The sequence below is a fragment of the Cricetulus griseus genome (genome assembly GCF_003668045.3).
Source record: "Cricetulus griseus strain 17A/GY chromosome 1 unlocalized genomic scaffold, alternate assembly CriGri-PICRH-1.0 chr1_1, whole genome shotgun sequence".
NCBI classification, from domain to species: Eukaryota; Metazoa; Chordata; class Mammalia; order Rodentia; family Cricetidae; genus Cricetulus; species Cricetulus griseus.
This window is the reverse complement of record NW_023276807.1, coordinates 18,547,731-18,561,469: the sequence shown is the minus strand read 5'-3', so window position 1 is coordinate 18,561,469 and position 13,739 is coordinate 18,547,731. Positions and strand designations below refer to the sequence as shown.

Sequence of the window (13,739 nt, the reverse complement as noted above, 5' to 3'; positions counted from 1 at the left end):
AAGCCTGGTCTTGAACCCTTTGCTCATCACTCCCCCTTATTTGCAACTAGATTCCAATTCAATCGAGTGTTTAGCTGTGGCTGTCTGTTTCTACTTCCATTAGCTTCTGGATGAAGGCTCTAGGATGACATATAAGTTAGTCATCAATGTCATTACCAATGGAGGGCATTTAAGGTAGCCTCTCCACTGTCACTTAGATGGTTAGTTGGTATCATCCTTGTAGATCTCTGGACATTTCCATAATGCCTGAGTTTTCTTTAAACCTATACTGGCTTCCTCTCTGATGGTATTTCTTATTTTGTTCTCCTCTATTCTTCCCCCTACACAAACTTCCTGCTCCCTTATGTCCTCCTCACCCCTCCTTTCTCCCCTTCTCATTCTCCTAGATCCTTCTCCCCTCCTCCCATGCTCCCAAGTTGCTCAGATCTTGTCCCTTTCCCCTTCGACAGGGGACCATGTATGTCTCTCTTAGAGTCCTCCTTGTTACCTAATTTCTCTACTGCTGTGGATTGTAGGCTGATAATCCTTTGCTCTATGTGTAAAATCCATATATGAGTGAGTGCTTACCATGCTTGTCTTTTTGTGACTGTGTTACCTTGATCAGGATGGTTTCTTCTAGTTCCATCCATTTGCTGGCAAATTTCAAGATTCCATTGTTTTTTTTTCTGCTGAGTAGTACTCCATTGTGTAAATGGACTACATTTTCTCTATCTACTCTTCATTAGAGGGGCATCTAGGTTGCTTCCAGGTTCTGGCTATCACAAATAATGCTGTATGAACAAAGTTGAACAGATGTCTTTGTTGTATGAACATGCTTCTTTTGGGTATATGCCTAAGAGTGGAAGTGCTGCATCTTGTGGTAGACTGATTCCCATTTTCCTGAGGAATCGCCATATTTTCCTTTGCTAGATTTTTTTATATGTATTATTTTTAGGTTTTAGTGAGTCAAACTGTTTTGGGATTTCTTTTTCATCTTTTCATCATTTTTTAGCATAAAGCAAAGATTATATGTTTTGTACCAGGCTGTTTTTAGGGGGTCACCAGCCACTTCCCAAATCACAACACAGTGATCTATTGCTAGCTTTGAATTGTTGGCCTCACTTAGGCACATTTATGGCTAGCTTTTTTTAACTTAAAGTAATCTGTTTCTCTTTATCTACCTTTTACCTCAGGGCTTTTTACCACTCTTACTTTCAGAAATCTTACTTTCACTGCTTCTCTATATTTGGCTGGCTGAGTCTGCCTGGCTTCTCTCATCAGGCATAACCCTCATTCTCTCCTACTTTTTTAGTCTTCCTCTTGTTCTTATGTTTCTCTTTCTATTTATTCTCTCTGCTCTGTCTGCCAGCTTTGCCTATCTCTTTTCTGCCTAGCTATTGGCCACCCAGCGTTTTTTATTTGATTTAGGCAGACAAGGTAAAATAGATGTAACATATGCTCACATAATTAAACCCTCATCCTTACATACTTTAAACAAATGCAGCATAAACAAATGCACCACACCTTTACCCAGTTAAATCAATACTCTGCAGCTTAAAAAATGTAACACATTTTTACATAGTTAAATAATATTCTACAAAAATGTTTTAGTTTTTACATCCTATTTCTGTACTGAAAGTAATTGTCAGATTTTTAAATAAAATATTTAGCAAGCTAAATTTATATAACACACATTATACATCATTACCAATTTGGTTTCATTCCTTGAAAAAATGGTTCAACATATACAAATCATTTAGCAAATTAAAATACATTAAATGTCAAGGAGAAAAATCCCATAAACCAACCCAGAAGACAAGGAAAGAACCATTGACAAAATTCCATCCTTTTTTTTTTTTTTCAATGGTAAGAATCTGGAAGAAATATCCCTGTAAGATAAAAGTCTTTGTATTAAACTAGAATAGGCAGGATTGGGGCTAGGTGGTAAACCATGATAATGTGCCTATTTTATTTTTTCAAATACAATAATGAGTAATCCAAATATCCAGTCTGATCTTTCTTTAAAACAAATTACTGACAGAAAACTTGTTCATATTCGATTCGATGACTTGTTTTCTTTTATTTTTCTATTCATTGTTTTCTACTTATGTTTTTGAAGTTACATTGTATTACCTTTCATGGATGAAATGAAATGTGGTTGATAAAATCTATATTCCTATTGTCTCTAGTGACTACTAGAGACAATTAATTATAATTTTTTCCAGCACCACTATTGTTAGTTCCATGAATGATTCACATATCTAAGTTGTTAAAGTCTTTCTGCAGTTTATCAGCAAATTATAAATTTTAATTATGAGGAATTCTTTGTGTTACTCTTCTTATATCATTATCATATTGGATGATACCTTATTTTGCCTTCACTTGTGTTTTTTGAGGCTCTATGCCATGTGTTCTAGACAGGTTTCAAATTTGACTTGTAGTTGAGGATGACCTTGGAAATCTTATCTTCCAACACACAAGTGATACTCCTGTGTCTGATTGTTGTATTCTTTTCTGTACTCTAACATTACAAGTAAAGTGGAACACAATTAATGCAGATTGAAATGGAGTCAGAATTAGTTTGAAAACAGATAGTTTATTAGAAAGTACTCACGAGACAGAGCCAGTCCTGTTCAGCCAGGTGGGGGATGGGAAAAGAGAGCAGCATTCGTGCATCCCTGATATTTAAAGCCTTGCTAATTCACTCTGATCATGCCCTGTAGGGGAAGCTGTAGCCATGCCTTCTTAGGGGCTGGCTACATGTGTGCCTGACCATGCTTGTGAGGGCATGGTCAGATTGACGTAGTGAGACTGCGTTTGTGGTTTCGGTTTCTCTTTGCTTCTGGCTGTACAGGCTACTGCCTCGCCGGCTGGCTAGGTCACTCTGTAAGTAAGGCTTTTCCCTATTAAATACCCTTGTATTTCTACCTAACTCCGTATAGGTAATTTCCCACAATAATGCCCAAGTGTGCATGGTCAGTATCACCTGTGCCAGCCTGCACGCGGTGTGGTCAGCATTTCCCCTACATTAGGAGTTCAAACTAATTCTTATACTGTTTTACAAACCTTGTTAATTACATTGTGACAATATCACAAAGCATCTTACTGATTTTGTTATAGAATTCTTGGTTCTTAATACTCTTTGGTGCACTAGTTCAGGGCAAAGAATCGGAAACTATCTGATGGCAATGAAAAAGAAAGCAGGTGATTAAGAGTGAAAAATTTTTATGTAACTACATTTTTGCAAGTTATTACCAGATCTAAATATACACCAGAAATAACCTAAAATCTACTCTTTCTTATTATTGGAGTTATATTTTTCTTAATATGGACATAAAAACACGATATGTAATTTACATTTCATTCCAAATCTGTTAGTAACTTCATAATTCTAATTATACTCCCCAAAGGATACAGTTTCAAATGTTGGCTTAACTTTCTATTTCAAAATTTGAAAATGTTGAAGGAGGAAGAGAAAATGAAACAGTATGACCTCAAAAATGTTAATTCCTATATACTTGGTAGTGAGTATAATTATTATTTGGGCAATAGACAATAGCAGAGTTATAGGGAAGATTGGAAGATATGGCTTCACCATAGGTACATATAACAATGTCTCCACTGTGTTGCTAATTTGCTTAAAGTACTTAGTCTGCAGCTTGCCTATTCATACAAGGGCTTTTACTCATCTTCATGAGTATTTGCTCCCTTAAAAACATAACCTTTCATTCCAACTGGTAAAAGAGATTGCATATGCTTCCTAACATATATGCAATTCATTGAAAAGATGGACCGTGTCATTCAATGTAAATGTAGTGTAGTCTAAGAACTAACTCAGTTGTATTTATTCTACTCAGAGGTAAGAGCCTTAGCTCTTATCTCTAAATGGCTTCTCCCAAGGATAGGCCATTTAAAAACAATGCTACATTATAGAAATAAACATTGATGGATAATAAAGTATTGATTCTCCCTAGAATTTGAAATGATTCAGTCATATTGAAAAATGATAAATCCTTGTTATATTAAAATGCACACATTTCCAAAGATGCATAAAAGAAACAAATTATACTATAACCTTTTATTTTATTTTCAGTGGGTTTGTGAACAATTCCAGTTAGGAGAAATTATACTAGTGTATCTCAGGAAAATATACTATAGCATTGAACTTACTACTATTACTTAGAGGCAGAATATGTTTGTTCGTGTGTGTGTGTGTGTGTGTGTGTGTGTGTGTGTGTGTGTGTGTGTGTTTAAATAAGACATAGTACATAATGAATTTCCTATGAATATCCCAGTGTAAATTCTAACATTTTCTCAAAGTAGTTTAGAAAACTATAACAAGCTTTGTTTTCAGTCAAAATATCTCTTTATTTGTATGTTATAATTTATACTGAAAATTAGTCACAAAAACCTGAAATAAAGAATCCCAAAATAAACACATTTCTCAGGAAATTTGTCTTCAATATGAAGGTAACATAACATTGTGAATTCTCTGACATTTACAAACTATATTTCAGAAGAGCTGAAAGTTATTTTTCAAAAATGTTTGCATAGCCATAGATTAAAGATTCATTACTCATTCTGAGATGTATAAAAATAATTTAGAAGACTATGGAAGGTATAAAATTTTAAAATGATACTGATTATTAACAAGAACATTGGAATAACTCACCCTTCAAATGTATGTTTTTAAGAAATATAACAATATGATAGTGCTAAATTTATAGGTGTACATTTGCTCAATTTAGTTAAAATATAATGGGATAAACTACTCTAATTTTAAAATATAATTTTATAAAAAATTGAACAACTACCCTTTATGTTTTAAAGAAATTTTCGTCTAAGGACACTGAAAATGTTTCTCTTTAATAATTTTAACTTTTCATTAAAGGTGGTTTAGGATCAAAAATTTGATGAGTTTTATTCTACTTCCTCAGGGCTTTAGTTGGGAGGGTTTATTTTTTTTTTAATTGAAGAACAGTTTTATTGGTGAACTTACAGAGTGCTGCTGGTCATTTCAGTTGAAGGTTTGTTTAGTTGCTTTGTCTACAGGGCCACATCTCTGCATTAACACATCATGTCTACATATAGGCCTTTAGTCTCCAGCCACGAACAGTTGTGAGTTGGAAGTTATCATGCAATTGCATGCCTTTGATATCAAAGTTGTCTCCCCCACCTTCTACCCTATTTTCATTGAAATTTTCAGTGTACTTTGACCCAGTTGGTAATGTATAAGTCCCCAGTTCATGAAGTACACTTGTTCTTAAATTGTCCTTCATACACTGCTCCTGAAAAATGCTAGAGTCTTCCAAGGCCATTCATCTTGCCATGTTTCTAGCTTCCTGAGTAGACAAGTCCATTTGGTGTGGTGTGGATGCCTGTCTCATTTTCTGATAGATTCCATAATATGTTCTTGTGCAGTCACAATCTAAGGAGGAAGGGAGCCTAAAGCGTACTTGTCACCATTTGGAAATATAAACTGTATGTTATATACTTTTGAAGATGCTTTTCTCAGTACCATGTGTCCATCTAGCTCATTTATACAGCATGAGACTTTATCTCAGGATCATAGGTTTGTGCCCTATGTTGGGTGCCATTTTTTTTCCGAGGGTTTCTCTGTGTCTTTGGAGGCTGTCCTGGAACTAGCACTTGTAGACTAGGCTGGTCTCAAAGTCACAGAGATCTGCCTGCTTCTGCCTCCCCAGTGCTGGGATTAAAGGTGTGTGCCACTACCACCCAGCTGTGCGCCATTTTGAAACAGGCTGTTTTCTTGTTCTGCCTAGGTCCTGGAGCCACTATATTAGTTATAAAACTGTTGGCTGGTGGCTTGGGATTCTTATTTGCTACCTATGTCTTAATTGTTAACCTATTTCTATCCATTTATGAATTGTCACCAGGCTGTGATTTACCTGGCAATTGCACAGCATGTTGTTTTTCCTTTGGCTGCATCGATATTCTGGTGAGAGCCTGCCTGCCTTTCCCAGAATTCTCTTTATCTCCTAGCTCTGCCTATCCTCCTGGCTAATTGACCAAACAGTGTTTATTCATCACCCAATAAGAGAAACATATATACAGAAAGACACCTCCCATCATCATGTAGTCAATGCAATAGTTAAATGATTTGACAAAAATATAACTAGCTTTAGAAACTGGAGGAAGAGTGCTTTTTCAAATCATTTAAAAAAGTACATTTTGAACTGTTTATTCTGGGATTCTAGGACTTGGTTTGGGCACCTAAATGGTATTCAGAAACTTAACAAGCATTTTCAAAAGAAATTCTTTAAGTCAAGTGTAACTAAATGGGCATGAATAAAGTTTTAATGTAATTTTTCCTACTTTAGCATAGCCTAATTTTAAAGTATACATTGGAAAATGTAACAAAAACAAATAAGTGGGTTTTGTACATTAAAAAATAGAATTTGAAAAAAAAATGTGTGAAACCCTGCATCTCAAGTAGACTATATTTGGAAGAAATGTAAATGTTGGGAGAAATGAAACAAACAATAGTTTATAACTTCAAAACACAGAAGCTTCAGGCAAAGGAGGAGGGATCTATTAACTAATAGATGTCAGGTATCTCCCCAGAGCACTGGCATCCCGGAGAAAGGATAAGGTCATTGTATATAGGTGGATTATGAATCTCACCAAACAAATAATATATTTACATTTAAATTTTAAACTTCCTCTGATTACATAATCACAGAAGTCTCTGAGAATTTGAAAGCATTGGTTATATACTTTCTTTGTTTTGTTTTGTTTTCTCAGAGAGGATTTCTCTGTGTATCAGCCCTACGTGTCCTGGAACTAGCTCTGTAGGCCAGGGTGGCCTCAAACTTACAGAGACTCTCTTGCCTCTGCCTCCAGAGTGCTGGAATTAAAAGCATGCAGCACCACGGTCCAGCTGTTCTGTACTTCTATATAGTGCCCTTTGAAAATATATAATAAATTTGTGTATTTTGTATATGGCTTATTATACTTAGAGCATTGCAGTAACACATATAGTAGAAAACAACATAAACATCAGACTTTGGGGACAATCATTGGATTAGGCAAAGAGTCATATACATTTCTGATACACAGCTACTTTTTGCAGCAATTTCTCCAGTACTCTCAAGTGATCTCAAAGCAGGATAGGTCTTAAGGAGACATGTTACTATATTTAAGATATCAAAACAGCACGAGATATGGGTATTCATCAAATATGTTGTAAGACACAAATAGAAAATTTAGCCTAGATAATCTAATACATCAATGCAAATAATTTTTAAATATTTTAGTATTTAAAATTTAGCAGTATTTACCCTTAGTCCTTTTTCATTCCAACCTCCCCCAGCTTTCCTCCTTTCTTTGTCCCTACCTTCATTCATTTCCTTTTAGTCTATTTTATTATATGCTGTTTGTACTCATGTGGCCCCAGCTAATCAAGAGATTATTTTCTACACAATATGATATTGGCATCTGTAGGAAGCAAATTGGCTATATAGGCACCAATACTATCTTAGTGCCCTCTTCTCTCCCTTTGGTCCCTGTGCTTGTTCTATTTCAGTGGTATGGTTGGTTTGTACCTATACATTTACATGTTCAATGCTTACTGTTAATCTACATTGTCAGTTTTATTCCTTGTTTTATTTATATGAAGGATTACTTTATATATCCAGGACCTTTTGTGATTCATGTGAACTTTAGATTCTGTTTTAAATTAATGGAAACAAAGTTACTTGAATTTAATTAGAAATCACAGACTATTTTGTTGCTTTAAGTATTCCACAGTTATCAATTATCTTTGTATACTTAGTTTTCTCTATAATTTCCATGATTGGAATGTTACATTTAAGAATTTGGAGTTGAATCTCCTTAAAATATTTATATAGCCAAGACTTTGTTTTAGTATTAGAACTTATAAACACAGGGAAAAAATAATATGGTTATCTCAAACCAAGTAGCTTCAATACAACAAAGACGAAACATAGCTTTCAGAGACAAGAGGCACAATTGGATACATACTTTCAAATGGTAAATCTGACAAGAGATTGACATTCAGAATACACAGAAATGAGTTGAACAATATACAATAGCCAATTTCAGTATAAGACCAAATATTTAATTAGAAAATGGGATAAACATTAGAGATATCAATATGCAGTTTCTCAGAAAATTGGTAATCAACCTATATCAAGACCCATATATACCACTATTGGTATATACACAAATAATGTACCATCCTACCACCAAGACACCTGATTAACTATGTTCGTGTGGCTATATTCATAATAGTAAGAAACCATAAACAACCTATATGTCCCTCAACCAAAAAATGAATAAAGAAAAAATGTGGTAGATATACACAATATAGTATCACTCAGCCTAAAAAATGTCATTATGATATTTTTAGGCAAATGGATGGAACTAGAAAATATCATTCTGAGTCAGATAAGTAAGACCTAGAAATTCACACATGGTATGTATTCACTTATAAGTGGATAATAGCCTTTAGGTAAATGATAATTAGAGTATAATCCACAGTTTATGTAAAGATGAGGGTTCTAGAATGGTGGGGGTGGATGCATGGCTCTTCCAGGTAAGCAGAAATAGAATGGAGATTGTGGGCGGACTTTGGTGGGAGGGAGCAGGAATGAAAGGGATAAAGTAGGGGGATGGGATGGAGGAAGAAATTATAGTGATAGACATCTGGAATTGAGGGATATTTGGGACATGGTGTAGAGCTTCCTGTAATCTCGTAGGGCAATCTTAGTGAGTGAGGACTCATAATGGAGGATATGAAGTATGAACTGGCCACCTCTTCTAGGCAGGGAAAGCTCCCAGTGGCAGAACTAGGTTACCTTCTTTTGAGTTTTTGTCTGAGGGGGTCCTGTAGAGATTAAAAAAAAAGAACAAAAAACACAACCAAACAAACAAACAAAAAAACATGCTGATGCTCGTACTGAAAGAAAAATCTTTACACTAAGCCAGCCACAATACCTCTGACCTACGATATATCCTGCCTGCAAGATGTACTGAGGCAATGTTGGCAAAGAACTTGTGGTAGTGACCAAGTAATGTCTGATTTAACTTGAGGCCCACTCTACAAGAGGGAGCCCATGCCAAACACGATTAAGATGGCCAGGAAACTGAAACTGGTTATCCCGAAGAACTAAGGTAGAATCAAGCACTTTTGGTCTAAAAATATAAAATAAAACTAATGAAATTGTGTCTAATATATTCTGCTGCAGTCATTAGTTGTTGCCTTCTCCAGTTGTCCTCGGACAGGCTTCCTGTGGCAGAGATGGGAGCAGATGCAGAGACCCACAGTCCGACATAACTCAGAGAGAGAAAGAGAGAGGTGTTCTTTGGTACTCTCCCTTTGGATCTATGAGAATTCTGCAGAAGAAGAAGCAGAAAAAATATAAGTCTACGGGGTGGGTCACATCTGGAGAACTCAGCACCGCACATCAGCTAAGCAGGGCTCATTTGGGCTCACAGAGACTGAAGCAACAAACATGGGGCCTGCATGGGTCTGCACCAGGTCCTCTGTGTATATTCTGGGATTGTTTGATGTTTAGGTGGGACTGCTAACTGTGGGAGCAGAAGTGTCTATGACTCCTTTTCATGGAGATGCCATATAGCTACTGGGAAGGTAAGTTGATTAATGCTAGACTTAACTCACAGAGTGGAAAATGGGTGCTCAAGACGAGGCAATAATCTCTCTCTATGCCCAGAAGAGTTCCCCTGTGAACTTCTCTCATTATTTAGGAAAATAATGTCATTTGTCTTCAATCATTTCAGTAAACAGAAGTAAAGAAAACACTTCAAAAGTGAACTAAGTCTTTAAGGCAATCATTATGTTAATACAAAATCTAGGAAACTGGGCCAGGCATGATAGCACATGGCTTTAATCCCAGCGTGTGGAAGGAAGATGAAGGGAAATGTGTGTTTTTGATGCAAATCTGGTCTACATAGGTAGGTCCAAAAGAGACAGAACTACATAGAAAGAGCCTGTCTAAAAACAAAACAAAAAAACAAACAAAAAACAAAAACAACATGAAATAAAATGCAAACTGCATTCACAGATCTAAATGCAAAATCCTCACCAGAATTTTAACAAATTAACCTTAAGTGATTTACAAAAATAATCACATATTACAAGCAATTATAATTAATTCTAGATATGCATGGTGATTTTAGTACTCACAAGTCAATCACTACAATTCATCTCACCACTAGATAAATGGTAAGACTCATATGAACATGGAAAGTAATAGATGAAGCATTGTACAAAATATGATATTTACTTATTACTTAATACTCTCAAAAAAGGAATTAGGATCTATTCAACTTAAGATGAAACAAGTTAAAAAACTAACTTACAGCCAACATTATCTTTAATGCAGGATACTCTTCCCATTCTATAAAGCACAATAGTTGAAGTTAAAGTTGGTATGATAACGTGAAAGAGAAAATTAATCACACACAGATTTAGAATGAATCTGTCTATATCCATAGATTAATAGTTATTTATGTAGTGTATCATCCAGAAGAAATAAAACAACTTCTTGAAAGTAAGATGATACAGAAAGACATAAAAATAACATCTTTAACAAAAAGAGGCGCAAACTATTTCAGATAGTAATAATTAACATTTTGAATTTGAAATGTTAAAAATGTTATTAATAACACAAAATTAAATGCCTAGCTATATCTACATGAAAACTCAAAATTCTGGTGAATGAAAAAAAGATGTGTTCTTGACTGAAGAGATACCTGATGTTCATGAGTTGAAAGTTTATAAAATATAGGCATATGAGTCAAAAGACGAAAAAAGAAATCCCAGAAACAAGCATACACATATATATATGAATAATCATTAAGAGAGGTACTTAGTTTCTCTTCCTGGTGTTAGCAATTTAAGGGAGAAAGGTTTATTTGACTCATAGTCCCAGGCTACAGAATGGCAATGAGTTGTAAAGGCAAGATCATGAGGGAGTAGGTCTATGACCTCATAACTACAATTATGGCATAAAAGGATGGATCCATGAGTCCACTCACTTCCCTTTCCTTCATTTATGGAATCTATGATATAATTCATGAAGTGATGACATCCACAGTGGATAAGTCTTAAAATCTCAATTAGGCTAATGAAGGTGATACCCTCAGATAATTTCCCAAGAGCTCATGTCCTAGCAGAGTTTAGATTCTGTAATGTTAACAACACTAACCACCACAAGAGAATCACAATGTCAACAGTTAACATAAGTACACTTTCTTATTTTCAGGAGGTGAAAAGAAAGAGAAAAACAATTTATAACCTCTCAAGTATCACTTCAACATTACTACTATAACTAATTACAAAACATAAAACTATAAAACACATCAAAAAATCACAGGGGGAAATCTTGTGCGAACTTACATTTGGTGCCTTTTAGTTACAATGTCCAAACAAAAGGCAAAAATAAATCAATAAAATAGTTTGCTAAATATTAATATTACTCTGAGAACATTGCTAAGCATATTAAAAGGCAATCCAGTAACTCATTTGAAGTCTCATTGGGTTACAACAATCTTTTGAGTTACAATACTTATATTTCTAAATTCACTAAAATGACAATATCTGTAATAAATATAATTTTGTGCATTTAAATATAAATGTAGAACAGTTTCATTATTTATTGAAGAAAACTTGTAAATTTAAATTAAATAATAAGAGTCAATATAGCTATTTTGCTTTTTTATGACTATGATATACTGTTTCCAAAAGTAAAAAGTGTCTGTCTTCTTTTTCTAATAGTACCTACTTGAGGATAAAAAAAAATTCCTATTTGATTCTGAAAGAGTCCACATTAAGTATATGATATTAATCACTTGAGTTGAATATATGTTTACAAATGTAGAATGTTTTGCTGAAGTACAAAAGTAACTTGATGTAAGAATGATATGTACTGGCTTTTAAGTTTAAATCCAGTAAGAAGCCAACAATTTCACTTTTGTATTGATTAAAGTTAATAAATTTATTAAAAATACTTTCTATTTTGAATTGTAAACATAAAAATAAAAACATAGGTATGTAGAAAATATTCTTGTTATTAGTATACTGTGTGTACAAGCAGTATTTCTAGTATAGAGAATACAATGTTTCACAGTGATGAAATCCAAACACAGTGTTTTTGTATAGTTGTTTTCCTGAAGCAAAATATCTGTGAACACATTTTATTTATGAAGAAAAGCTGACTTCACATTCCTACTAGGGATTATATTAACCATTTAATGGAATTTGATAGGTATGTCTGAAAATACTGATCCATTTCTGATTGTAACAATAATTCAAGCACCTTATTTTCTTCCAAATAAAGACATAGTTTTATCGAAAGCAAATAACAGATTTTGTATATATCTTTTTACAAATGGACTACTACTCAGCAGAAAAAAAAAATGGAATCTTGAAATTTGCAGGCAAATGGATGGAACTAGAAGAAACCATCCTGAGCAAGGTAACACAGTCACAAAAAGACAGATTACCTGCCTACAATCCACAGCACTAGAGAAATTAGGCAACAAGGAGGACTCTAAGAGAGACAAACATGGTCACCTGTTGAAAGGGAAAGTGACAAGATCTCCTGAGCAACTTGGGAGCATGGGAGGAGGGGAGAAGGAGCTAGGAGAATGAGATGGGGAGATGAGAAGGTGTGAGGAGGACATAAGAGAGCAGGAAGTTTTTGTAGGGGGAAGAATAGAGAACAAAATAAGAGTTACCACCTGAGAGGGAGCCAGTATAGGTTTAAAGAGAAATCAGGCACTGGGGAAATGTCCAGAGATCTATGAGGATGACACCAACTAACCATCTAAGTGACAGTGGAGAGGCTACCTTAAATTCCCTATCCTGATAATGAGATTGATGACTAACTTATATGTCATCCTAGAGGTTTCATCCAGCAGCTGATGGAAGTAGAAGCAGACAGCCATAGCTAAACACTGGACTGAACTGGAATCCAGTTGCAGAGCAGGAGGACTGATGAGCAAAGGGGTCAAGACCAAGCTGGTGAAACCCACAGAAACAGCTGACCCGAACAAGTAGCCACTCCTAGCCACCAGATGGATCACTGGGAAACCAACATGGAACTGATCCAGACCCCATGAATGTGGGTGTCAGTGTGGTGGCCTCAGAAATCTATGGGGCCTCAAGTGGTAGATCAGTACTTATCCCTAGCATAGCAATGGACTTTGGGAGCCCATTTCACCTAGAGGGATACGCCCTCATTCTTAGAGAGATATATCCTATCTGGGTATAAAATTTGCCTTGAACAAATTCCACTAAACTAGTATAATAGCAAATGCCTGAAAAAAGAAGAAGAAGAAGAATTCCCTTTAATACATGGTAGCTTAAGATATTGTTTATAGGGGCAGAGGAATGACTCATCAGGAAAAGGAGAATGTCATACAATTCAGGTGGCCTAAAGCCATGTAAAAATAGAAGAGGAGATATGACTGACTCATATGCATAGCACCCCCACACTACAGACTAATAATAATAATAATAATAATAATAATAATAATAATATAGGGTATTTATATATTCAATAATATTGTATACTTTACTTTAAGAAAGCAAATGACTAAACTGAATTCTAAGTCAGTGATGTGAAACAAGTCATAGCATTTTATTAAATGACTGCAGAGCTGGAAATGGGCTTAGTGGTATAGCACTTTCCTTTAAAGCAAATGGCCCTAGGTCAAACCGCAGTATACCAAAAAATAAATAAAAATATTTT

General features: G+C 35.0%; 1 long non-coding RNA gene across 1 annotated transcript; it reads right to left on the bottom strand.

Moving 5' to 3' along the window:
* Nucleotides 1-7,828: 7,828 nt before the first annotated feature.
* Nucleotides 7,829-10,384, bottom strand: LOC118239740. The gene is made up of 2 exons (XR_004772596.1): nucleotides 10,345-10,384; nucleotides 7,829-9,357 (listed from the first exon to the last, which is right to left on the bottom strand). It is a non-coding gene; the product is annotated as an uncharacterized LOC118239740 (long non-coding RNA).
* Nucleotides 10,385-13,739: the final 3,355 nt, after the last annotated feature.